We start from the raw sequence: 24,461 nt of genomic DNA on the forward strand, positions 1-24,461 counted from the left end.
AGCGGGGTATGGGGGGACGACTTGCTCGAGTGTGCGCCACACAAGACAGCGCCGGGCCCACTCCGCACTAAACACACCGAGTCAAAGAAATGTGCGGGAGGGGATGCCGCTTATTGAATACGAAATCATAAAAATAAAAATGGACGGGAAGGTCGGGGTGGCGGGTGAGGAGGATGCCAGAGGGAAGGAGTAAAGCTTCTCGGTACCGTATTTGTTCATGTAAGACTGGCACATGTTTCTTTTCCTTCTTTTTTGAATCTTGGCTGAATGCGGCTCTTACTGGAGTCGGACTTTCGGCTGCCCTCTAAAACCGCACACGACGTCACGATTCATGGACAGGATAAGGGGAATTTCGGTTACACACTTCAAGCGCGTTCATTCGAGATTCAGCACCACTGGCCAACTTCCTTTCCATTCTTCATCGCTACGACTCTAGATGTCGCTGGCGTCGTCAGCGTAGCTTACAACACGACACCAGCACACTCTAAAACACCTTACACTTCGTAAAGTAGCGCCACGCTTTGAAGAATGCCGCCTCCACCTCGCGCGCTCTGGCCGAGACCGACGCCGCGTCGCCATTGGCCTAATAGCATCACGTGGGCCCTCGCGCCGTGCTTGAGCGCCATTTTCGCTCGAGAAGCGTATGTTGGCGCCGTTGCGACGCTCGAGCGGTGTAGGCGGCGCCACGGTCGAGGAGGGAGCGTGAAAGAGAGGAGAAACGAGGATGAGTGAAGGCGGAGGAGGAGAGTGCCGCTACTTTACGAAGTTTAAGGGGCTTTAGCACACTCCCGAAGGTGGTCGTCCTCGCTGTCGTCTGCAAGACGCGAGAAGCGTATCTGCCACACTAATACTTTGGCACATACGAATAACGTAAGTGGTGGTCCGTAGGTTTACATATGTTAGCCAGTGACAACAGAACTTTTAGCGGCGGCTTAAACTGATTCCGAGCACAACGCGTTCGAAATCAAATCTCTGGCAGAGCGTTTGCTTCTCAAAGTGTCGACCTTGAGAGCGGCGGATGAGTGTACCATGCGAGGGCAGGTCTTACGCGAGCAAATATGGTATCTAGAAGATGGTTGTTTGCGAATACGCCATGGTGCAATGGAGTTTTTATTTTTCTTTTTTTTTCGAACGCCCTCGCCCCTCTGTTTTCTGAGAGGTACACATGTCTTGCCGTTCGCGCAGAATAGAAATGGACTGGCGTGAATTTGAAGAGTGTGGCGGTGCTTGGCGCGAAAAAAACTAAGTGAGGCGACGCTAGCGTGCGTCCGACGCTGGCGGCGTCTCCGGCAGAGGGCACTGACTCCGCGAGACATGCCTTTCGATCGCTCGTACGTAGTTCGGCCCCGGCTTAGCGGTTGTTTTAAAACAGACGGCGTTAACTTCTGCTGCCTGGCGTGCGGCTCGTTATTCAAATGGGAGTGGGAAAAATAACGAAGCGAAGCTTAACGGAGGCTTCGGGGGGGACCTGCGGCCCGCTGTCTGCTTTTTTTTTTTTGCTGTGTAAACGGTGCGCTGTAAAAAAAATAAAAATATATATACCGCCCCCCACCTCTTCAAGACATAACAGGAAGTTTATTTGAACGGAAACTATATATACAGAGATCCTCTCATTAAAAATTTTTTCTTCTTGTTCACACTAGGATAGGGATAACTTTAATAAAGTGCCGGCAAACGACGATTGAACGAGTCGTGACGCTGGCCAAGCGTCGACCCGGGGTTATACCCTACTCTGCACTAGCCCAGTTGGGCCCGTTTGTAGTGGGTCACGAGGCTTGTGCTTTTCGAGCGCACCCTGGGCCTGCTGGACGGCCCATAGTTGTGAGTCCTTGTCTGTAGACTGCAGTGCACTTTGAAGTTCTGGCCGTTAAGTCCTGGAGGTAGCTGGAGGTAGCACACTAAAACGCACGTTTTCTATATTGTCGTATTGCAACACAAAGTTATCTTGAACATTTGCGAAGCCTTCTGCTTGCTGCTGTAGCGTCCTTATCGTGCATGTTTACTATCCTTTTTCCTCTCAGGAAGCCGATTTCCTTCTGCTTGCATATCGTTTTTTTTTGTAAGATATAGTCCACCATATAAATTCTGGTTTTATATTTTCTTTCTTTTGAAAGTAGATTGTTCTTTTTGATATTGCTCCCCTTATGCAATGCCCTCTGTTGAGTGCCATTAAAGGTACAATAAATAAATAAATAAATAAATAAATAAATAAATAAATAAATAAATAAATAAATAAATAAATAAAGTAATTAATTAATTTGACAGTGCGTGTGCGTATCACTGAGACGTGAAGGCTGTTATACTTTTCCTCCGACAATCATCATAATCATAATCATAATCATAATCATAATCATAATCATCATCATCGTCGTCGTCATCATCATCATCATCATCAGCCTGGTTACGGCCACTGCAGGGCAAAGGCCTTTCCCATACTTCTCCAACAACCCCGGTCATGTACTAATTGTGGCCATGTTGTCCCTGCAAACGTCTTAATGTCATCCGCCCACCTAACTTTCTGCCGCCCCCTGCTACCCTTCCCTTCCTTTGGAATCCAGTCCGTAACCCTTAATGACCATCGGTTATCTTCCCTCCTCATTACAATGACTCGCACAAATGGTCAGTTAGCACACCTCTCAAGCAGCACCGGAAGCAGCTTCTTTTATGGCCACCGCTCTAACCATAGCTAGGTCATCTGCCCTGCGCATTAAATGATCTACACGTCCTTTCTCATTGCTCGAACTAGAATAGAACTGTAGAAAACCCTTTGCATTCTAATCATCTTCGCCTCCCAAACCGTTGCGCCTGTAATTTCTTGCTCCACACCGATCACTGCACGGCGTTCAGTTTATACCCGCAAGCTTCTTTGTTACCTGAAACGATCCTTTCCACGCATCAGTTGGTCTTCCTATTGTATGCGAAGATTCGCACCAGCGACAGCATAACTTGCCGATTGACACCAGAGTGATACTTAATAACTGCCATATCACCATCACTCTCAATTATTCGCTGGGTCTGACTTATGCATGCATTTGCGGGAAGCTTTTTTAACGGTGGACGCTTTTTACCCTCAGGCGATTGAAGAATAATAATTAAAAAAAAACATATCACAGACGCCCCGAGTCAATGACTGCGATAAGCAGCTCTATACGTGACGTGTGAAACCCATTCACAGGACTGAGCGGACGTTTGCGTAAGCAGTGCTCAAGATTGGTCTTCGCTTAAACGACACACGTTCGCCTCTTGGTAACTGTTATCGCCTCTGTGTCCCTGCGAGCGGGCAAATTCGCCCACCGAGTGGCTGTTCGGGTTATCGGAGACGTGCTGAAATTTGAAGCTCTCTGACCCGTAAGATGAACGAGTCGGAAAACACCTCCAAGCACCTGTACAGCGGAATAGAGAGGAGGGATTTCGATGGACCGCTGCTTTTCGTGCTTGGACGCTTGGGTTTGAACGTCGAACATATCGCGGGAAGGGGCCCCTGTAGCTCGAGTCGTCGTCCTTACTGTAGTAAGGAACTGTCCGTGTAGAGGGGGCTGGAATTCAGCCCGCGTTAGGCTTACTGTAGCAGTAAGCCTAACGCGGCCCAGTCCTAACACTAGCCCAGTCAAGAGCATTGGTAGAACACCCACGTCTGTTGGCTACAGAAGTAGTAACAGACGATCTGAGAAAATGAAAGGCCTGTGCGTAGCAGACGACAAAATACGTCGCGCTCGCCGCGGAAGGAGCAGGTTTGTTCACTCGCGGTCTCTTTCCTATCGCCACAAACGCGTTCGATCCCCACTCCCGCCCCTTCTCCCTCTCGACCCCCCTCTCCTCCTCCCACTTCCTCCTCATCCTCCTCCCGTCTCGGGTGCACACTCGGACTCAAACAGGTCGATTAGCGGCGGCCGCTAATCGAAGCGGGAGCGGCGGCGATAACGCGCGCCTTCCCAGCCAAGAGGACAGGCCTCTCTTGACGGACCAATTTTTCCCACGCTTCTCGGCGTCGACTGCGCGTATCTCGTCGAGCAGCAACAGAAGCGGCGCAAGGAACAAGTGTGGCAGCGTGGCGACGACGCCCCGTCCACCGTCGCCCCCTCCTCCAGCTTCGTCCTCCAGCGAAGGTTTGCGAGCCAACAGCTGTACGCGAATGACGCCGCCGCGACATCTCGATGGGGAAGGGAAAGCCGTGCGGGAGGGTGTGTCGGTACTCGTATGTCCCTAGTACCGTGCAACGCTGGAAGCCATGTATGTACCCAAGAGCCAACGGTCAACGCGGAGCGCTGATGCCCGCGTCGCACGGGGCACTTTCTATATCGCAATGGAACCTGGTCCGCATCGAATTCCTCGGTCGCGATTGGCTCCGTTGCGCAAGATTTGAGCAAGAGACACGCGTGGTCGAGAAATTCGTTCCCCATCGGGCTCGATTGTGATCAAACGTGCCCCCGTGGCACCCGTATTAACGACAGGCAAAATGTTTCGTCTTCCACAGATGTCCTTTAGTGTACCCCTTCGAACAATATGAACGGAAACAGCCCAGCTATCTTCAAGAGGCCGTATTGGCTAAAAGCAAGGTGTTCCGCATAGAAGTGTTCAATGCGACTAAATATTCGATAAGTAATGCTTGCTTTAGAACGAATTTGGTGTTTCCTCACATTTCACAGTCAGCAAAAGATGTAGACGAAGTCTTGTGGCCAGGATGGCCAGAGTACATTAGAGGGTAAAACACAGTCCGTGATAAATTTTAATCTACAGTAGTTTTTGAACCCATGGTCCAAACTTGTAGTCGTTGCAACTATACTGTGTGACAGCCTCCGTAGTCAAGATCACGAAATATGGATTCCTATAGGCACACAGTCTGCAAGGCGTCCAAATGGATCTGTAAGTGGAAGCTATAACGCTTCCCGTCTAGGCACAGCTTCGCGTTGACAGTTGGCGACAGACGACAGTTGACGTTTTTAGTGTCTTCTTCCCTTCCCCCGATTTTCCTCTCGCGTAGCCTCTCTCGCTCTCTAATACCCAACACTTCAATGTCCAGCCTCACAAAAAATACGTTTCGCCAATCAAAGAATGGGCAACCTGCTACACTGATCTATAAGCGCCCCTGCTGCAATGAGCTGCCGTAGGATGGCGTTGTGTGCAACATGCCATGATTGTCGTGCCTTGACTGAACCTACAACAGGCCGCGTAGGGGGTGTCATTGCTGAACACGCGAACAAGTATAATATGCCACTCTGGTAAATGTCTGAGGATAGTTTCTACGACTCACAGTCCGCATAGGCTATCAGATAGCCAACAAACTACATAAGCCCATAAGTTCAGATTGCCTAAATACGGGCTGCACAAACACGGCCCATATATCTTGACGACGGACAAGAGAATTCTATGAGACGTCTGTAAGACGTCCACAGACAACCCGTCCGAGCCTTTATTTGTAAGGGAAAGGAGCCAGACAGCTACAAACCGTCATGCACGAGACAGACAGACAGACAGACAGACAGACAGACAGACAGACAGACAGACAGACAGACAGACAGACAGACAGACAGACAGACAGACAGACACAGATAGATAGATAGATAGATAGATAGATAGATAGATAGATAGATAGATAGATAGATAGATAGATCATAGATAGATAGATAGATAGATAGATAGATAGATAGATAGATAGATAGATAGATAGATAGATAGATAGATAGATAGATAGATAGATAGATAGATAGATAGATAGATAGATAGATAGATAGATAGATAGATAGATAGATAGATTTTATATACACTCTGCGCGAGCGCGGCTTCACAAATCCGAGCGAGGCCAACTTGATGCCGGCGGCCCCCCGAACTGCTGCACCGATTTACCTCAACCAGATGCGCAGACGGCGACATTCAAGAGAGAAGAAAGAGGTATTCGAGAGGGCTTCGCTAACGATTCCGATTGACGTTGCCTCAAAGACAGAGAGAGAGAGAGAGAGAATAGGGGGAGCGGAGAATTCGCCGATCGTTTGCCCCCGGCGGCAGTGACAAGTCGCGCACGTTTTTGATTTCAAGAGCGAAGCGAGAGCAGGCTTCGGACGCACGCGATCTCATAGACGCGATCCTTCCCCTTCTCTCTCTCTCTCTCTCTGACGTATGTGCGATGAAGAGAGACCGGTTCCCGAGATCGGCCTCGAGCACGCGAGCGCAGTTTCACGATTATTCGGACGCGCTTGGGTGACGTCTATGGGGCGACGACGGTCACTCGATCGCTTCTTGCTTTTGAACTCCCGTCGAGAAACAAACCCGTCGCGGAGTCACATCGCTCCTGTGCGGCACCTTCGCAATCGACGGTTAGGTTCGCGAGACAACATACATGCGGACGGATCGCTATGGCCACTTGCTGTGACGTATCTGCGTACGTGTGCGCTTCGTTGTTGAGAGAGAAAACAAGGGTAGGAAAGGCAGGGAGGTCAACCAGAACAGCATCCGCTTTGCTACCCTACACTGTGGGTGGGGGAAAATGGAATAGAAAGAGGATGAAAGGGAGAGAGTAACCACTGAGTACGTGTAGGAGAGACACCATACACAGGGACACTATAAACGGTCTGTTAAGCCCGTGCACTTCAAGTACCGCACTGGTGCACGAATCGCTTTTCGAGCCAGTGACGGGTGTGGCCACGGTCCGAGTATCTTTGACTCGGTGAAAGGCCTCGAGTCCAGTCTGCGTAAAGTTGTTGAACATGTCGATGAGGATAGGGGCTTCTCGGTACGGCATATCTTATTTTGTTGTAGCGCAACCTGCACAAGGACCACAGAAAGGCACATCTGACACGCACAGAGCATAGCGACGAGAACGGGAAATAAATCTGTTGTCAAAAGTTAGCGCTGCGTGCGTCAGATGTGCCTTTCTGTTGTCCTTGTTCAGCTTGCGCTACAACAGAATAAGAAGTAAACACGTTGTTGCCTCGGTGGACAACTCGTGGTGAACATCTTGTGGTCCAGGATGGTCGTGGCCGTGTTTATGGTAAGTTTACGGTAAACATCTCGCGGGCACGAGATGGAATCTCTTGTCATTCTTACTGCGAGCGCGTTGAAGCCAAGGCGGCTTTCGCTCGCGTTCTGTTGAACAACGATAAGGAGGAACGCGATGTCGGCTGCAGGCGAATCTAGCCTTCCGCGACCTGCCGGCAATCGCTCCACCAGGCGCCGCGCCTTTCGGCTGAAACTTGATCATCGGCCGTGCGTCGTCATTCAGAAAACGCAGCGCGAAGCGGATGAACAAACGAGACGGATGCGCTCAGCTAAGTGGTGTAACGGTTGGCGTGTGGCACCACGTGCAGAAAGGGATTTCACCCGACCTTCTCTCACCATGCCTCGTCGAAATGAAGCGTGACTGCTTGATTCGCCATGACCATTTCGAGTGTCTGCCGGTCTGGCGGAAGCCCCGCAGTGTTTACAGGCCTCTTTAGTGTGTGTGTTTGTGTGTGTGTGCGCGCGCACGCGTGTGCGCGTGTGTGCGTGCGTGTGTGTGTGTGTGTGCGTGTGTGCGTGCGTGCGCGCGACTTTAGAGGGGCCCTTTTCTCGAACGGCCAAAGTGTACAGGAGAACTTTCACAGACCAGCAACGCGCAAAAGAGACGGACAAGAGTCTACAATTCCAGGAGGTGGGACGGCCTCCTCCTTGCAGCAGACTTTCTGTGCCGGTCACGTGACGTCGACGGAAGCAAGATCCCTCCCACGATTGTAGAGAGCCTATTTAAGGGGCTCCGAAATGGACTTTTTGAGCACTTCATGCTCTTCTCATCTTCTTTCACCAACCTTCGAATAAACCGTGAAAGTTTCGCACTAGCAAATCGTCTCGCCCTTGCTTGGTCGCCATGGTCTACCGGATGGCTGCAGCCCGCCGACAACGCCACGCTACCCAATAAGTAACGTCGGTCGAGCTTCGTTAGGAAGGCGCCGCTACAACTCGGCAGCAGTACGATACGCTACCCTGGAGTACGCAGCAGTGGACGCCTGCCCTCTGAGCAATCCAGTGCACGATGTCCCGCCACGGCCCACCCCACTTTCTCGACACGACGTTCTGAAATGGATGTGCTAAGCATCGCAACTCACAAGCGAAGTCCACGTCACCTAGGAATAGCTGGGACGTGCACGTCTCTATACTGAAGGTCCTGCTGTTTCGCAGGGACATACCACACGGGAAGCGTCTCAACGGTGAAGTAACTCAGAGTTTTCCGCTCTGTAGCAGCTACGGGCCACTCCAGAAGGTTGTGTTCAACACCAGCGTGAGCATACTGCAGGTGACACGTAAAGGTGACTAGGCGACTCAGTTCTTAATTATGCGGTCATGCCGAAGTATGCGCCGACCACGTGCAGATACGATGCAGAAAGAAGGCCTCACAGCACTGGAAGATGGCGACCACGAAGACAGAAAAAATGACTGGCGACATGCAGTTTGTTTGAGAAGACGCTGACGATCTCTAACTGAGCGTTCTCTGATGACTTACGTTCTAAGGCATCTCAAGCAGGCCTGCCAGCTACCTCGTTGCCACCTAGGCCTACATGCGAAAGATTCCGAAACTTCATGGTGTGACCGAGTCCTCACCGCTCTTTGACAATGAGCAACGACATTTGCACGCAACTCTCCACGAGCAATGCCTTGCTGCGGCAACTGCAGAGCGGACGGGCTGTCCAAGAGCACGGCAGCGGGCTCCAAACGGCCGGACCTCAACTTTCTCTCAATGGCCACACTCTCTCGGGCACTGTCGACGAGGTGGCGATGGTCAAGTCGGGGAGCCCGGCACGCCTTGAGGGCCGTTATCACGAAATACCGCTGAGCTGTCGTTGTCGACGGAGCCATTCGTGAAAATGACTCCTGAGATTCGCGTAACTTGCAAATAACATTTATGTGTTCACATGCATTCGATATCGCGTTTGTTTGTGTGGCAGTTCGTTTATGTGTCGGTGTTCTCTGCTAACAGTCCCGTGAGCCCAATACTTGAGGCCCACGGCACCATGTCGTACACATCTGCTGAGTATGATGGAATATGCTGTCATCTTGTCGTGTGTTTCTTGTAGCCAAGACAAGGCTGTGTTTTTTGCAATCCAAGCAATACAAAAGGGTTCACGGGAGTATGGTGAGGACGTGTGATCGACAATCGGCGAAAGAAGGCTGAGGGAGTGATTTGGATGAAATCAGAAATATCGGCAACTTTTGTGCCGCCGACATCTCCACAAACGACACAGTGTCCAACAAGCGATAGAGACCAGCGTGGGGTAATACGAAAAACGTTCCAGAGACAAAGCACATTCCACAAACGTAATAAAACGGCTCTCATTATAAAAATAAAGGATTGAATGTTCTGCAGTTGAATACAAAACAGTCAAATAATACCAAATTTAGAATGAAATATATGCAGAAGCGCTTGCTAGGTGTTAATACGTTTATGAAGATACCACTTTCAGCAAAGAAATTCTTTACGGCTTTTTTTTTTTTAGAGAAGATCACGGCAGGGACGCAAACGTGAGAGACCTCAGCCTGGAGCCAAGGTTTTCCACAAGTGTACCTGTCTTCATCAAGCAACCACTGCTTTCGTTGACAGCGTTTACTTATCTGACTCTTGGCCAAGACATGGGGAGAATAAGCGAGTGAGAAAATAAGTAAGGTAAGTGCTAGGGTTCGGGAATTAGCGAAGACGCTCAAACGGGCGGATTAGTTGTGATATTAAGAGGAATCGGACCCGCGAAGAGGGAGCCACCCCATCAGACGCTTAACGCGTTTCAGTTCGCAATGGACCAGTAAAGTTGTTTCTCTCTCTCTCTCTCGGACGACAAGGGCGGGGCAGGGGGGGGGGGTGTTGCAGGGGGTGCGGTGCTGCAGGTTCTTCAGAGAATTAGGAGTTACGAGAAAAGGAAAGAAGATCCGTCACGTGCTAGCTGGGCGTTGTTAATCCGGTGCATTTCGTTTCTGTCTTACTTTTTTTCTTTTCTTTTCGGAAAGCAGGAAGAAGGCAACTTAAGCCAACCGGATTGGCAACGACTTCTTGCACGCAACGGTTATTTCCCCGTTTTGCTTTTTTCTTCTTATTTTTTATACCTCTCGGGAGAACCTGTGAGACGACCCGCACCGTCGTCCTCAGCTTTACCCTCACCACAGGGCGAGGCAAAGAAAAAAAAGATGTTGCGCGTCAATGTAGATTGCACTCGCGCCCCGAGATCGGTGTGCAGATCGAGAGCCAGACGCGCCAATCACTGAGCTATCGTCCAAAACTCGCGTTCGGTAATTTCCGCGTTTTTTTACATTTTTTTGTTTAATGCGTGTCATAGATTCTGCGAGGTTTAGAAATGCGGGCCGTTGGCTCTGAAAGTGGTAACTCCGCGCACGCGTTTCAGAGGCCACGGTAAAACGATACTGTAGCGGGCAAAGGACGACGCTGCGCTCGTGGGAAAGGAGAAACGGATTCGTGGGAAGGGCGACCACGCTTCACCGTGAGCATGCCTGCTTCCGTGACAGAAAACTAGTCACGGTCAATTTTCAATGCGAACCCTTCGTGCCTTCGAGGCCAGCCATGCTTCTTTTCTTTTTTTTTTTGCATGCAGGTAGGCAGGCACGGTGTATCTCTCCGTTCTTGTGGACCGATCCGGTTGACAGTGCAGCCTAAACTTTTTGAATTGAATTGTCGAGTTTTATGGGCCAAGAACAACGATTTGATGATGAGGCACACCATAGTGTGTGTGTGTGCAGGGATGGAGGCGGGGGGGGGGGGATGTTCGACCGCCAGGGGATCTTTAACGTGCCCCTATGCACGGGACATGGACGCTTTATTTTTTCTTGCATTTGGCCCCCAACGAAATCCGGTCGCCGTGGACGGGATTCGATCCCGCGACCTCGTGCTTAGCAGCTCAACGCTATATAGCCGCTTAGCCACCGCGGGGCGCAGTCTGAAATTATGTACCACATGGTTTGCCGCTGGGTATGTGTCACTTGGTATGCGTCGCTCTGTATGTGTTACTGCCGCGACTGGAACGTGTGCCCCTGAGACCACCAGATGTGTGCCGCTGGGTTTAGTTTCCTTTCAACCTTATATCTTCCCATTAGAAGCATTCTGTCGTACTTATTGTAAATATAAACACCCCCTACGGGGGCCCACAATCTCTAAATAACCGTTCGCTACGCAGTTGTCAGCTTATTCACGCAACCGTTCTCTACAAATCGTGCAATGATTCGCATTACGTAGCCGCCAGCTACGGCTGGAGTCTGACAGTTTTGTCGTTGTTGTTGTAGTTTCTTTCCGAATTTTCACGTCGGCATCTCGTGCGAGGAAGATGGCGGCTACTTTAAAGGTGCGCAGCGCACAGTTCACTGTGGTGAGGCGGAGTCGTCCAGCTCGAGACTAAAACTGCGCGTCGCCAAACGGCGGTGCGCATCCTTTCCATATGCGATATCCACGAAGGATGCGAGATGCGAAGGATGCGAAGATGCGATATCCACTTTAATTCCGGCTGCAGAGTTCTACTTTAGTCTTTAGATTTGTCTTGTTGCAGTGTTCTACTTTGGTCTTTAAATTTGTCCTGTTGCTCTCCTTTCCTTTTTCCTTTTTCCTCCCCTCCTTCCTATCTTCCATTTCTGTGTTGCTGTCGCCTCCCTTCAGAAGAGTAGGCAGACGTTGTGCCCCTTCCGGTGGCAGTTGCCAGCCTGCTCCTCGCTTTCCCTTTCCTGTTACCTGTGTATATGTGTATATGTGTGCAAAACAAATAATAATAATAATAATAATATCCACGAAGGCCGAGCGGCTCGCTTGTACGCATTCGAGAGGTGGATGAGCGCCTCGAGTGTTTGCCTTAGTCGAGCCGCTGCCCCCTGGCACATGTTTATGCAACGGCGCTAATCGATAAGCAGTTATGAAGGTGTATCCAGAAGTAACGCGTGTTTCTGAACGTGTCTGAGTAAAGCAGACGCTCGAAAAACGACCATAAGCATGGAAAGAATCACCTACCCGCTATGACGAACTGCGCTGACCCATGGTGGTGTGAGCAGCGTTTGCCGTGGCGGCTCACGAGGACAAAGAAGGCGAAGTATAAACACGAGGAGAGATAAATTAAGAAAAAAACAAAACACGCAAACAACTGTCAGCGCGCACGGGAGACGGTTAAAAGCTCATATATCGGAGTCGAAGTCGACAGCCAGAGCTTTCATAAATAGTTGAACACTTTGTAGCAATGTATATAATGCCAGCAGTGTGTTGTAAATAACGATCCATAGCTATAGAATTTAGCACTACGAAACCATCGCCCATGATTGAATATATATATATATATATATATATATATATATATATATATATATATATATATATATATATATATATATATATATATATATATATATATATATATATATATATATATATATATATATGTATATATATATACACACGTATATTCAATCATCTCCGTATGCAGCAATGCTTCATTGACATCGAAAATTGTACAGATGTCTCGCAATAAGGTCTCACGTGATCATACACGATTACCGAAAGTTATGTGCTGTGTAGTTTTATTTCTTGTTCCGTATTCTTCTTCTTGCGTTTCGTGATAAGGTTGGCGTAGGTACTTCCTTTCTTGCCAGTGATTTCGGGTGAGACCACTGCACCTTGCACCGCATCTTGTTTGTGAAACCAGTGCGCCCACAGCCATTTCGCCAAGCCCTTTTCGCTGTCTTTCTCAGATTCTCAAATCACCTCAAATCAGCTCTTTCTTTCTTTCTTTCCTTCTTTCTTTCTTTCCTTCTTTCTTTCTTTCTTTCTTTCTTTCTTTCTTTCTTTCTTTCTTTCTTTCTTTCTTTCTTTCTTTCTTTCTTTCTTTCTTTCTTTGCCTCACGGCGTGTCAGGACACGCAGTGAAGCCGCATACCGCGCTGAAACAGTATACACGCCGTTTCCTCTTCGGCAATCTGAAGAAAACCGCTTTCGACACCGAAAGCTCGCTTACGCTCCACGACAGCCGTGCGCGGAAATAGCGGCGAGGGAACCGTTGACGCACACGGTACGCCTCGTATAGTGTGTCACTAAAAGCATGCAGTGAGACTCTACGAGGCTAAACATACGCTATTAAGCGGATGCAAATGTATACCATACGAAGGTGTGCATATAGCTATAGCGTGCACACACGAATTGAATTGAATTGGATTTACTGATAGGAAAGACAGAGAGGTCGACCTGAGCTAGTGCGCTCTAGTCTGCTACTCTGCACTGGGGAAGAGGGAAGGGGAGTGAAAGTATTGGGATGGATGATGATGATAACAGAAGTGGTGAGTGCTTATGCACATAAATAGCACGCACGAACACAACGCTATAAGTTACGCGATCTGGTTTGATGGCTATAGTGGCTTAAGATGCGGTCACGTGGTCCGGGACATATTACCACGCAACGCTTCGCTTTGAGATATGACTGCGCGTTCCCGTTCATGTTGTTAGCCAGCGCCGCCAGAGACGAAGGTGAGGACGGTACAGAAGACGACGACGCTCGATGGTGCCGCGCGGACTGGCTTCCGTCTTGTATGTATGCCAGTGGGCGCGTTGTACCTACCCTGCAAATATATTTTAAGCCTCTCTTCTTTCCTTAACAATATAAGGAAGGCCTCATGAAAAGCGTCCCCCGGCGATCTCCAGTTATCCCTGTCTCGCGCTGGCCGATTCCAAGTAGTGGCTGCAAATTTTCTTAATTTCATCGCACACCACCTCACTCCCCGTCGTCCTCGACTGCGCAGTTACCTTCCCCTGGCACCCATTCTGTCGCTCCATAACAGACCACCCGATATCTGCCCATCGTATGACGTAGCTTGCCCAGCTCCAAATTTTCCCCTCCCGATGTCTCCTAGAATATGGGTTATCCCTGTTTGATGTCTATAATGCACATCGTTGTCTTTCTGTATCTCAACGCTACGACTATCATTATTCGTTCCACCGCTGGTTGCACGGTGCTTGGCTTCTGTTCCAGGTCGTGTGTTGTAACCGTAGAGTTTCTGGCCCGTACGTTAATACCTGTAGGCCGGAAGGATTGTACACTTCATTTTTTTTTCGAGGATAGCAGTGAGCTGCCGCTCATGACTTGGTAATGTCTGCCGTATGCGCTGGAACCTATTTTTATGCTTCCTTAGCTGTCCTAAGGATAAGGTGTGAGAATCAACGAGGTAGCGCCTCAGCAACCTGCGGTTCGTAGAATGACATTGTCCTGTTCAACAACGCTGGAAATAACCTACAACAAATGACCGAAGACCTTAACAGGCAATGTCTGCAAGCTGGTTCGAATGCTAATTTGCAGAAGACTAAGGTAATGTTCGACGGCCTGTTTCAGTTTCAGTTTATTATTCTTTAAATACAATGCATTGGAAAGATACAATATACAGACGAGGGTCCCAAAGTCAAAGACTGCAACGGGACCCTCGGAAACTTCAAACAGTACCAGAATTCGCGATTGGCAGTCAGCCTGTAGAACCTGCGCCAGAGTAGGTTTATCTAGGCCAATTAATCGCTGCAGCCCGGGGCCCAGGGGCACACCCAGGAGGGCACACGCCGGGCTTGCCCCCCCCCCCCCCCCCGGAATTTTTGTGTAGTACTTGGCATAAGATGACCTGTGACAACATCCACCTCCCCCCTCCCCCGCGGACGAGCGTGAGTTGATCACGAAAAGGAAATCTACGGGAGAAAAAAGAACATCTATGAATTGCAATAATGAAAAAAAAGGCAATCACTAAAGGCTGCTCGCATAAAACCTTAACTGAAAGTACTTGTGTTTGCAGCTTTAGGTCTCGCTTACCGGCGATGCCACTGACGTAGATGCTCTTGAACATGAATCGCATGATAGTTCAGCACAATGCGTTGGCGGGGTAGTTGGTGCGAATCCATGAATACTTTGTTTAGCGCGAAACAACATACACAAAGCGCCTTGTCCTGTCGTCTTTCTTGTGTCTGTTGTTTTGCGCTAAACAAAGTATTCATGGATTCGCATGCTTTAGGTGCACGTTGGCGAACAATAGCAAGACGGAGTAACCTTGGTTAAACCTTTACGTCTACGTTTGCTGTGGCGCAGTATCCTGCGGCGAATTTGGCATGCAGTGAGCTCACTCTTATGCACATCTTCGCGTATTTTCCCGCTTTCTTTTTTTTCGCTTTATTTTATTTTGCGTAAGTGGAAAATTACAAGGCCCGAGGCTTCCCACGAGTGGTTTCAGGAAACGGTGAAAGCACTTGGGATAAATTGCATCTCAAGTAATATTACATGTCTGATTACGCATCTCGGAGGTACACATAACCCACAAAAGAGGCTTCATGAGCCAGTACTAGCACAGACTACAATTTGACATCACAAGAAAAAAAAGCTTAAAAAAAACTGTTGAGAGCGTTAAAGCAAGGGGTTCCTCCACCCCCCCCCCCCCCCCCCCCGGGTAAGAATTTTCCCCTTTTTGTCGTGATACTTATTCTTTCTTTTTTCGTGAAGCTTGCCCTATGACGGAGAGACGTATTTCAGTAAAAGCGTGGGGAGTGTTCCTCATCCTGGAATTACAGAGAGGCTCAGCGAACTTACGAAGTCACCCGCCGTGGTTGCTCAGTGGCTATGGTGTTAGGCTGCTGAGCACGAGGTCGCGGGATGGAATCCCGGCCACGGCTGCCGCATTTCGATGGGGGCGAAATGCGAAAACACCCTGTGTACTTAGATTTAGGTGCACGTTAAAGAACCCCAGGTGGTCTAAATTTCCGGAGTCCTCCACTACGGCGTGCCTCATAATCAGAAAGTGGTTTTGGCACGTAAAACCCCATAATTAATTATTAACTTACGAAGTCCGTGAGCAAACGTACGCCTCTAATTGAGATTCGTTCTCACCATGGCAGCTCTTATACAGCATGCTCTCTCAGCTAGCCTTCGTTCCTGGATACAGGCAGCACATCTGGAACAGGAGGTGAACGTCCAGCATGCTGAAGCTGCAGCAGCGCAATTCCAACAGTCACACCGGGTCTTCAAGTGCTCGGGCCACATTCCCAGGCCCACCAGGCCGGGTTCGTTCAGCTTCAGCAACGTTGCACGGTACTAGCGAACAGCCGAATGCTTTCGCCCGCACAGATCGGGATCGCGGCGATGCTGGTTCGAGACATCTCCCTCCTGCTGCTCTGCTATCAGCGCCCGTCACAGCGACGCGTGGCGAAGTGTAACCCTTCGCGAGGCTTGCGACGGGTGTCGGCTTACGCGTCGGACCGCTTCGTCGAGCAAAAGTGCAAGATCTGCGACAAGTCTGACTTGCGACGCACTGCTGCGATGACGTCCCGCTCGCATCTTACACACAGACTGCCGCGTTGACGTGGCAGTATCAGCGACACAGGAGATATGCTCAAAAGACTGCTGACCTTCGAATGAAAAGCGACACTTGCGCCAAGAGACGGAAGAGCGTATAGAAACGGCTCGAGTGAACGTGCCTGTTCGAAAAAAAAAAAAAAATGGCCAGGCTTAGCTTGGTTAAGCCAAGAACGCGTTGCACATTGCGCGAGTTGGGGCCCAGCTTTTCCTCCGGCTGTCGTGACGTCACGTCACGTGGTTGCGCTAAAGGTCAATGGTGGCTGCCCGGCCGCGCCCAAGGGCTGAACTGAGTGATTGCAATATGCAACGCATAAAGATAGAAGCAACTTAATAACAAACATAGCAAACTTAAAAGAGAATAGACCCACTTATGAGACGCGCAGCAATGAACAATGGCTCATACCCTCAATGGTGGCTGCCCGGCCGCGCCCAAGGGCTGAACTGAGTGATTGCAATATGCAACGCATAAAAAACAGCCTAAACGAAGTTGTTATAGGGGGACACTAAACGAATGCGCGTTAAGTCAGGCCAAAAGCAAAAGGGCACTCTTGCTGTGAGAGAAGGGGAGCCGGAAGCGACTCAAAAAGAGGGAAGACAGGTGGCGACGTCGCCGGGAAGTTCCCGCACTAGCCCGCCATGACGTCATGGATGCATAACGCCTGCACGGATCGATGGCCTATCGGTACAGAAGGGCTGCGTTACGTTCTGTAAGAACCAGAGGTTCAACCTGACAAGTTTCGAGAACCTTTCCTGGCACCAAAACTGCTCAGATATACGAGGGTATGCTTTAGGATTTGTGACGTCACGCTGACGTACCGATGCCCCAGTTCGCCGTGAAATTAAGAGAGAAAAAAAAAAGCTCGCCTCCTTTTTAAAACCACTAACATTGTGCCTTCTTTTTTCTCCCCCGCCAGGTTAGCGAAAAACAGAGCTTTGAAAGAATCAAATGCGGCTCCTAAATGACTTCAGCATTGCTTTTTAGTAACACGAAACAAGGTACCAAGAAATACAGAACCAGTTTAGTGGGATGGATTATTATTTCAAAATGCTCTCCAGGGGTGTGTGCGTGTATGCGTGAATGAGTTTATGCGTGTTGGAGCGCGAGGCTCTATTCACTTTAACGTAGCAAGCAAGCACAACAGCTCTGTTATTTTCCCTTCATTATCTATATTGAGCAATAGGGGTTGCGACCAGTGATTTCTTTTCTTGTTTTCGTCTATCTTTACGTAAGGTTCACTCTTTTTTAGAAATATTGCTCAAAGCGCGTCGTTTTAGTGCTACTGTAATCACATTACAACATATATGTTGTTGATATGCCTTGATGTGTAGTACATACTCGCCAATGTATGCAGTTGCTAACCCAGAACCTAATTAAGACTTGTGACAGTTGTAAGGGAAGGTAACGTTGATAATTAATTGCGATAGGCACGGTAGACTGTTGACTGACAAATACAATAGAGGGTCTTAGATTAGGGAGCCCCTAATCTAAAACTCTCTATCATGTACATATAACGACAACGTTGTAGCTCCTTTGTAAGGTAACAAACATTTTCAGTGCAAGTAACAACTCATGTCCAATATGGTTGAGTGCAAGGCCAAACGAAGACAGAGCAGAAAACAATGTTGCTTACACCTTCAAGTTCAGAATACTAAACTTATACACAGGATACGTGATTAACATTGAACTTTCCTGCCCCCCTCCACTGAATAAGTGGTGGTTTTTTGGGGGGGCGGGGGGGGGGGGCGCTAGGTCAGGATAGCGAATGCCTTACAGTGGTGCGTTTTTGTTCGCTGCTAGAGATATTCGAACGGAGCTTACGGTTGAAAATGCAAAGTGACGAAAATTAAAACCCAGATTCATCGGTTAAAAAAGGTTAAATAAACAGAGAAGGGTCTGTGGAAAATATGGATGCTGACGAAATCAGCACTGGGAACATACAGAACTTTCAAGCAGGAAGTTGCTATCCATTCCATCCATCCATCCATGGTTAGCTCAGATGGTAGAGCGACCGCCCTGTAAAGGCAATGAGTTCGAATCCCGGACCAGGGCGAATTTTTCTTTCAGCTACGCAGCTTTGTTTCTGAAAAACTCGTGAGGGGTTCCCTTTGTAGCTTCGTGTTACGTACGGGTGGACGTTATTTTCTTTTTCCTTTCACGAACGATTTGTACATGCATAGAAATTTTATGCACCATAGTAAACAGAAGACATCTAATACTCCCCATGAGAAGCTATACATATAGAATTGAATGGGCCAATTTCGCGAAGTCCCTTCTCGGAAGAAAACGAATTGCACGCAATGCTGTATCTTCTGCAACTTCTGTGGGAGAAATGCGTACGAAACCACATGGCGGAACTCATATACAAATTCAGTTTCGCATTTAGTTCTGTGGTATAATTAAGGCAAGCAGTAACGAGCTGTTGATTTCAATTGATCTTCGGCTTCATCACACAGACGTTAAGATCAACAAACGTAATGGTACGTTTCATGCTCTAATTAATAATGCCTTGAAGCTCATGCTTCGGTGCTTCCTCGCGACAAAAACTAATTTCTGCGTAGTCCCAGCAACCTAATTTGGGGCACGCTCCTAATGTAAGCGTGTCACATGATCGTCGGATATACCGACATTTCTTCGTTCTATAAAAACGACAATTTTCAGGGCAAAGAAAGAAAATGTGCGTAGGTTCTTTTGTGTGGGTGAGTTTTGTGCGTTTCAGACGTTCAGTCCAACCGATGCGACACTCCGTATACACGTGTTAGACTGAAATAAGGCGGGGAAGCAATAGTGCATGTCACCCTGCGTATTTGTGAAGCAGTTCTACGGACAGCTCCGTTGTTAACAATTTGTGCCAGACAGTAGTGAGGGCGATCGCATTGGTGTAGGCATCCGCCGGCCAATAAGGCATCCGGCCAATAAGCATTTGTTACGAACGAAAATCTTTCTGAACTTGGCCCCATTTTGTCTGTTGTTTTCATAACAACTACAAGATACATTAGGAAGTACGGGACGTCTACCGGAAAGGGGCCGTGTGGGTTCGTATAGATATGCTGGATCAGTACTTTAGGAGTACTGTGGAAATGCACAGACGTAGCAAATTAGTCAAGGAAGCGCATTAGAAGTGAGTTGCGCAAGTATTTTTCTGAATGCGCTGATCACAGGCACACTGAATGTTTCGTACAAGCTTCAAGGAGCATCTTAAGCAGTTTGTGTGTTCGAAGTCAAAAAGGAGAGGATAAAAATAAAATAAAAGAATACGTAAATGAGCTCCGAAGTCAACTTACCGTTCGAGGTTCTTGTGTCCGGTAAGACGGGCGTAAGTTATCCTTAGACGAACCACTCGATCAAGTTGCGAGATTTAGTAATCCAGAAAACGCAGGCAGCTCTGTGGGCACCAGAGCAGACGACGGCACTCCAAATTACCACACGCTGTCTCCGCCCCCTCCGCAGTCCTTAAAACACTGTTACGAGAACGTTGGCGAAAACGGAGTACAGACACTTCAGTTGTTTCTCCCGCTTTCGCGTTCTGCAATTGGTTTAGTGGGGTACGCGGATAAGTCAACGTTGCTCGACGATGCTGACCACTGTCGCCATGTTGTAAGACGCGACGTGAAACACTTCGCTACGACGGCAGTAATTTGGAGGGACCGGTCTGCTGTCGACGTTGATGCACGGTAAACCGTGTGGAAAACCATGAATCGGAAACGCGTTCACACGCTTGCCCACTCCGAAAGCTCTGCAATCAAACGACGCAAATCCTGGGAGCCTGGGTCGATGAGAGGCAGCAGAACTGGTTTGAAAAGTTTCTCGCACTGACAGAAGTGATTACGGCGGCGGCGAAACAAACGCAAACTGAGTTTTAACTATTCGGGTGGTTACTTAGGTGTCGTTACTCGAACGCCGGCCCGAATGAGTAGCAGATACGTCGGCTTCATCTTTGGTCCCACGAGGTAAGATGGCAGGGCAAGACGCGTAATCTTACGGCTCCGTCAGGTCCGTAGCGCAGGAGCAGACGACGCGCGGAGTTAGCAGACGAAGGCGTATTATGCCGCAGGCAGCAGTTTCCAATCGCTGTATGCCGTGTAGCTTCTACGCCGCCGATGCACTTCTCGATTTCGTCGATCGTTTCTTGTCGGGTGCGCGGAACACGGCGCACTGCAGACGAGGAAACAACCTAGTCCATCAATTACAACGACAAACTTGACCTCGGGAAGGGCACGTTCAACGGCGGTTGACCAGACGACGTATCCGAAAAAAGCGCGAAGATTGCGGTCGGTCGCTAGCAGACGATGTTTTGCCGTCGCACTCCCCAAAAAACAGACGACCGCTGGCTGGCAGAAGAAATCGGGGAGAGAAATGCGATCTTGCAGACGACAGCGACAACGCGCAGCGCAAAGCGCGCCGTAACAGACGACGGGATTGTTGCCAGACTGGAGCGCGTCGCGCGCAGTTTCTTTTTGCGTCACACGACTTCCCCTCTACCTATGCGTGGGATGGAACAAGCTGGAGGGGATATAAAAATAAAAGGCCACAAAAAGAAAACCGCGAGAAGGAACGCTCTTTCGCGAAGCTCCTCGAAAAGGCCACCGATAATTCCAGTCTTGTACGTACTCCCTCCCCCCGCCTTATTTCTTTCTCGTAGCCAAGCTCCGAAGGGCGGGCCCTCTTGTTCGGGCGCCCGTTATCGGGCCTGCGTCAACATTCCCGTGTTTTAACACTTTTTTCCCACGAGAACGGAGCTTCGGGTCGGAGCAGCTCCGATTGCGTACAGCCCTCGCTTATCTCTTCGAGTCCCCGCGAACGATAAGAACGAACACTGTTGTCGGTGAGCTTGCGGGACGGCAGGTGTAAGCTGCTCTCTCGTTCTCTTGGGTGCATACGAACGATGTGCCTCCGTACCGTTCGATCTGGAAGAAACTGTGACGCGGCCATGGCGCGACGAGAATTTAGAGTATACGAAAGATTTGGTTTGAGGTAATTACGACATACCACCTTCGATTGCCTGCGAACGGCCCTGTATAGGAACAGCAGGATGCGAGATAAATAGCACACGCGAATGGCTTATTTCAGCTTCATTTGCTCCAGAGCTGTCGTATCGGAGAGCGCAGGGTGATTAATTGTCACGACTGATTAGATCTACGTAATTAGGCCTCAGACTAAAAACGGGCAGGAACCAAAACCGGGAGCGGGATAGTAAGTCAAGCGTGAAAACCAAAGCATGACCAAAGAAGCCGGAGGTTAGCAAGAAGGTGGAGGCTTGAAAGGAACAGCAGTGGTCGAACGAAGACGAAGCCAAAGCCACTTGTCTAAACGTTGACCGCAGAGTCAAAATCGCGGCTTGTTTCATATAGCAGGTGTTTGAGCAAAGACTTTAGGTGATTACAAAACTCGAAGTAAAAGAGATTTAGCTATGCGTTTTCCGGAAACACGTATTGCGCGGCGTCGGATTGTAGTATATATGAGGCTGTGTTCCAATACTCGGCACTGCCAAGTGGACAGCGGCCATTTGAAGTCTCGTTCCAGTTCTCGCGAAGACGTCAAAGTATAGACAGCTTCGGGAAGACAGCATCGAAGTCAAAAACGATGCAGGCTGCTTTCCTGTCCAAACAAGATGGCGACTGAGCAGGACGCTTGGAAACTCGATGGGGAGGTCGTCTGCACAAGTGAAAACGTAGACACGTTTTCCTATGCCCTTAATATGAGCCACTTCATGTTTTTCATAGGTTCACGGGCGAAAAGACACACAATTAATGTGCTTTTCCCAACCTTTTTTTTCTTTTTGTCGCCGCGAGGTGGCGTCACGTCGCAGAAACGTCTTCCGTATACGTCTTCTAGACGACTTGAAACGCGTTCCAGTATTTGGCCGCGAAGCTTTGTCGGTTGTCTCCTTAGCTGTCTACGTAGAGCCGTCTCCGATGTTGGCCAGAATTGGAGTACACCTTATACGATAATTGCAAGTGGATACACAGCCACACACCTGCCTTCAACACATCAGCGCTGCATCGGGTCATAATGCTTTGGAACGGTGTTCCTGAAAACATAGCATGCGCGATGTCATAGCCTTTAGAAAAGAACTAGAGTTAATTTGGCTTAACAAAAGCCTGATATTTAATTCCTCATGTGTTTCGTCCAGATGATCAATGTCAGCTTCTATTGATGCTTATATAAAGTGATGGTTTTTTAAAGCGTTGTTCACATCGTCAACTTTACAAAGTTATTGCAACTTTCTGAGATTGCGTATATATTCCTTCTTGCAGCATTGTTATTATCTTAAATTTTGCAATAATAACGAGTGCTAATTATTGAATAGCTCACTTTGCAGCCACGTGACTACTATCTGACCTTTCATAATCATCCAGATGAATCCATCAGTAGATAAGTAAGCCTGCCAGTCACTTAGTGAGTAATTAGATTGAACAAATCAGTTAGTAGTCAATGGATCCATCGAGCTACCGACGCACAGATTGGTGTTAGGCTGCTGAGCACGAGGTCGCGGGATGGAATCCCGGCCACGGCGGCCGCATTTCGATGGGGGCGAAATGCGAAAACACCCGTGTACTTAGATTTAGGTGCACGTTAAAGAACCCCAGGTGGTCCAAATTTCCGGAGTCCTCCACTACGGCGTGCCTCATAATCAGAAAGTGGTTTTGGCACGTAAAACCCCATAATTTAATTTTTTAGCCGACGTACAGACCGCCTGGCTGGCTAACTCGATTACTGATTGGCCAAACTAACGAACTAAACTATATGACTCAATCGCCACTTTGTTGTGTGCAAACAGGCTCAGTGGTGAGTGCAGAGGACAACGCCGACCTCTATGCTTTGGTGTTAGCTTCTTCAAAAAACAATCCTTGCCGAGTAATTTTCGATAGCTATGCCACGTGTATTCACTTCACTCTACCACCTTAAAGCTTACGTTGGGAGTATTGCGTAAGGTTTGGAGGATGTGATGAAAATAGCTGAATAAGGTGAAATACAAGTCGTTACATTCTCCAGAAGTTCGGACAGGCATGTGATGGCCGCAAGATCGCTGAAAAGGTCGCTCTAGAACTTAACTGGCCCTTTAGGGGATATATATATATATATATATATATATATATGTGTGTGTGTGTGTGTGTGTGTGTGTGGATAGATAGATAGATAGATAGATAGATAGATAGATAGATAGATAGATAGATAGATAGATAGATAGATAGATAGATAGATAGATAGATAGATAGATAGATAGATAGATAGATAGATAGATAGATAGATAGATAGATAGATAGATAGATAGATAGATAGATAGATAGATAGATAGATAGATAGAGAAGGAAGCTTGAAACATGACGTTTTGGGTGGGAGAGTGAGCAACCTGTCGTCGATGGCCGGTGCACTGGACGATTGGTGAAGGCGGCGTGATGTAAGTAGTGTGAGTGGGCAAGCTGCAAGACCATTTGGGATAAATGGAAAGTGTGGCAATGTGGTGATCGAAAAGGAAGAGCTGTCAAGCCGGATTCTGCTTTGAACGACGAAACGCTGATGTCATACGAACAGAAACAATGAATTCTGCCTAAAAAAAACAAAAAAAAAACACGCCATGTCGCGAATAAGTTCCGCAGGAATACGTAATGTGGAGAAAATTTCACGAAAGGAAAAGAGAAGTAATTTAATCGTTTGTTACTATACCAGCTTTTAAAACGTTGGTCCCTGTTGCTCCCAGAACAACACGACCTTTTTTTTTTTTTTTTCAACAGCGACACGCTTTTTCTCCGAGAAACCAACGTGGGTTTACTTTGTTGCTCCTTAGTATCTTCGGGTTGATGACGATTTCTTCCTTTGATGACAATTTAATGACATCAGAGTATGGCGAACTTTTCTTATTCTTTTTGACCTGCTCGGGAATGTGACGTCAGCGCCATCGCGTGACGTCACGCTGCAGACTGCAGCTCGCCCATTCGTGATTCAACTGTCGGCTATCTACAGCCTTCTATGATCCAATCACGTCCTCCCTCGTCCGTGATATACGTTATAGCATGAGCTTCGAATCAGTCATTTCGTATGGCTCCGCGGTCACAATGAAGTTAAAAAAAATAACAAACAAATTAGCAAGCAAACGACTGAAGAAACGTGCAAACAAGAAAGAAAAAGAACAGAAAGAAAAACCGACCA

The 24,461-nt window shown here is 48.4% G+C and overlaps 1 protein-coding gene across 4 annotated transcripts in view; it reads right to left on the bottom strand.

Moving 5' to 3' along the window:
• Positions 1 to 24,461, bottom strand: part of Delta (neurogenic locus protein delta) — a 281,198-nt gene that overhangs the window by 202,141 nt on the left and 54,596 nt on the right. Inside the window, exon 1 of one of the 4 annotated variants that reach the window (XM_070527497.1) lies at positions 19,595 to 20,050. The exons of the other annotated variants lie outside the window; for them this stretch is intronic. The gene's annotated coding sequence lies outside the window, so the exon portion shown is untranslated. Of the gene's footprint in view, positions 1 to 19,594; positions 20,051 to 24,461 lie in introns of those variants that run through there. 4 annotated transcript variants of the gene reach the window in all.

The sequence above is a fragment of the Dermacentor albipictus genome, chromosome 10 (assembly GCF_038994185.2).
Source record: "Dermacentor albipictus isolate Rhodes 1998 colony chromosome 10, USDA_Dalb.pri_finalv2, whole genome shotgun sequence".
Lineage (NCBI taxonomy): Eukaryota > Metazoa > Arthropoda > Arachnida > Ixodida > Ixodidae > Dermacentor > Dermacentor albipictus.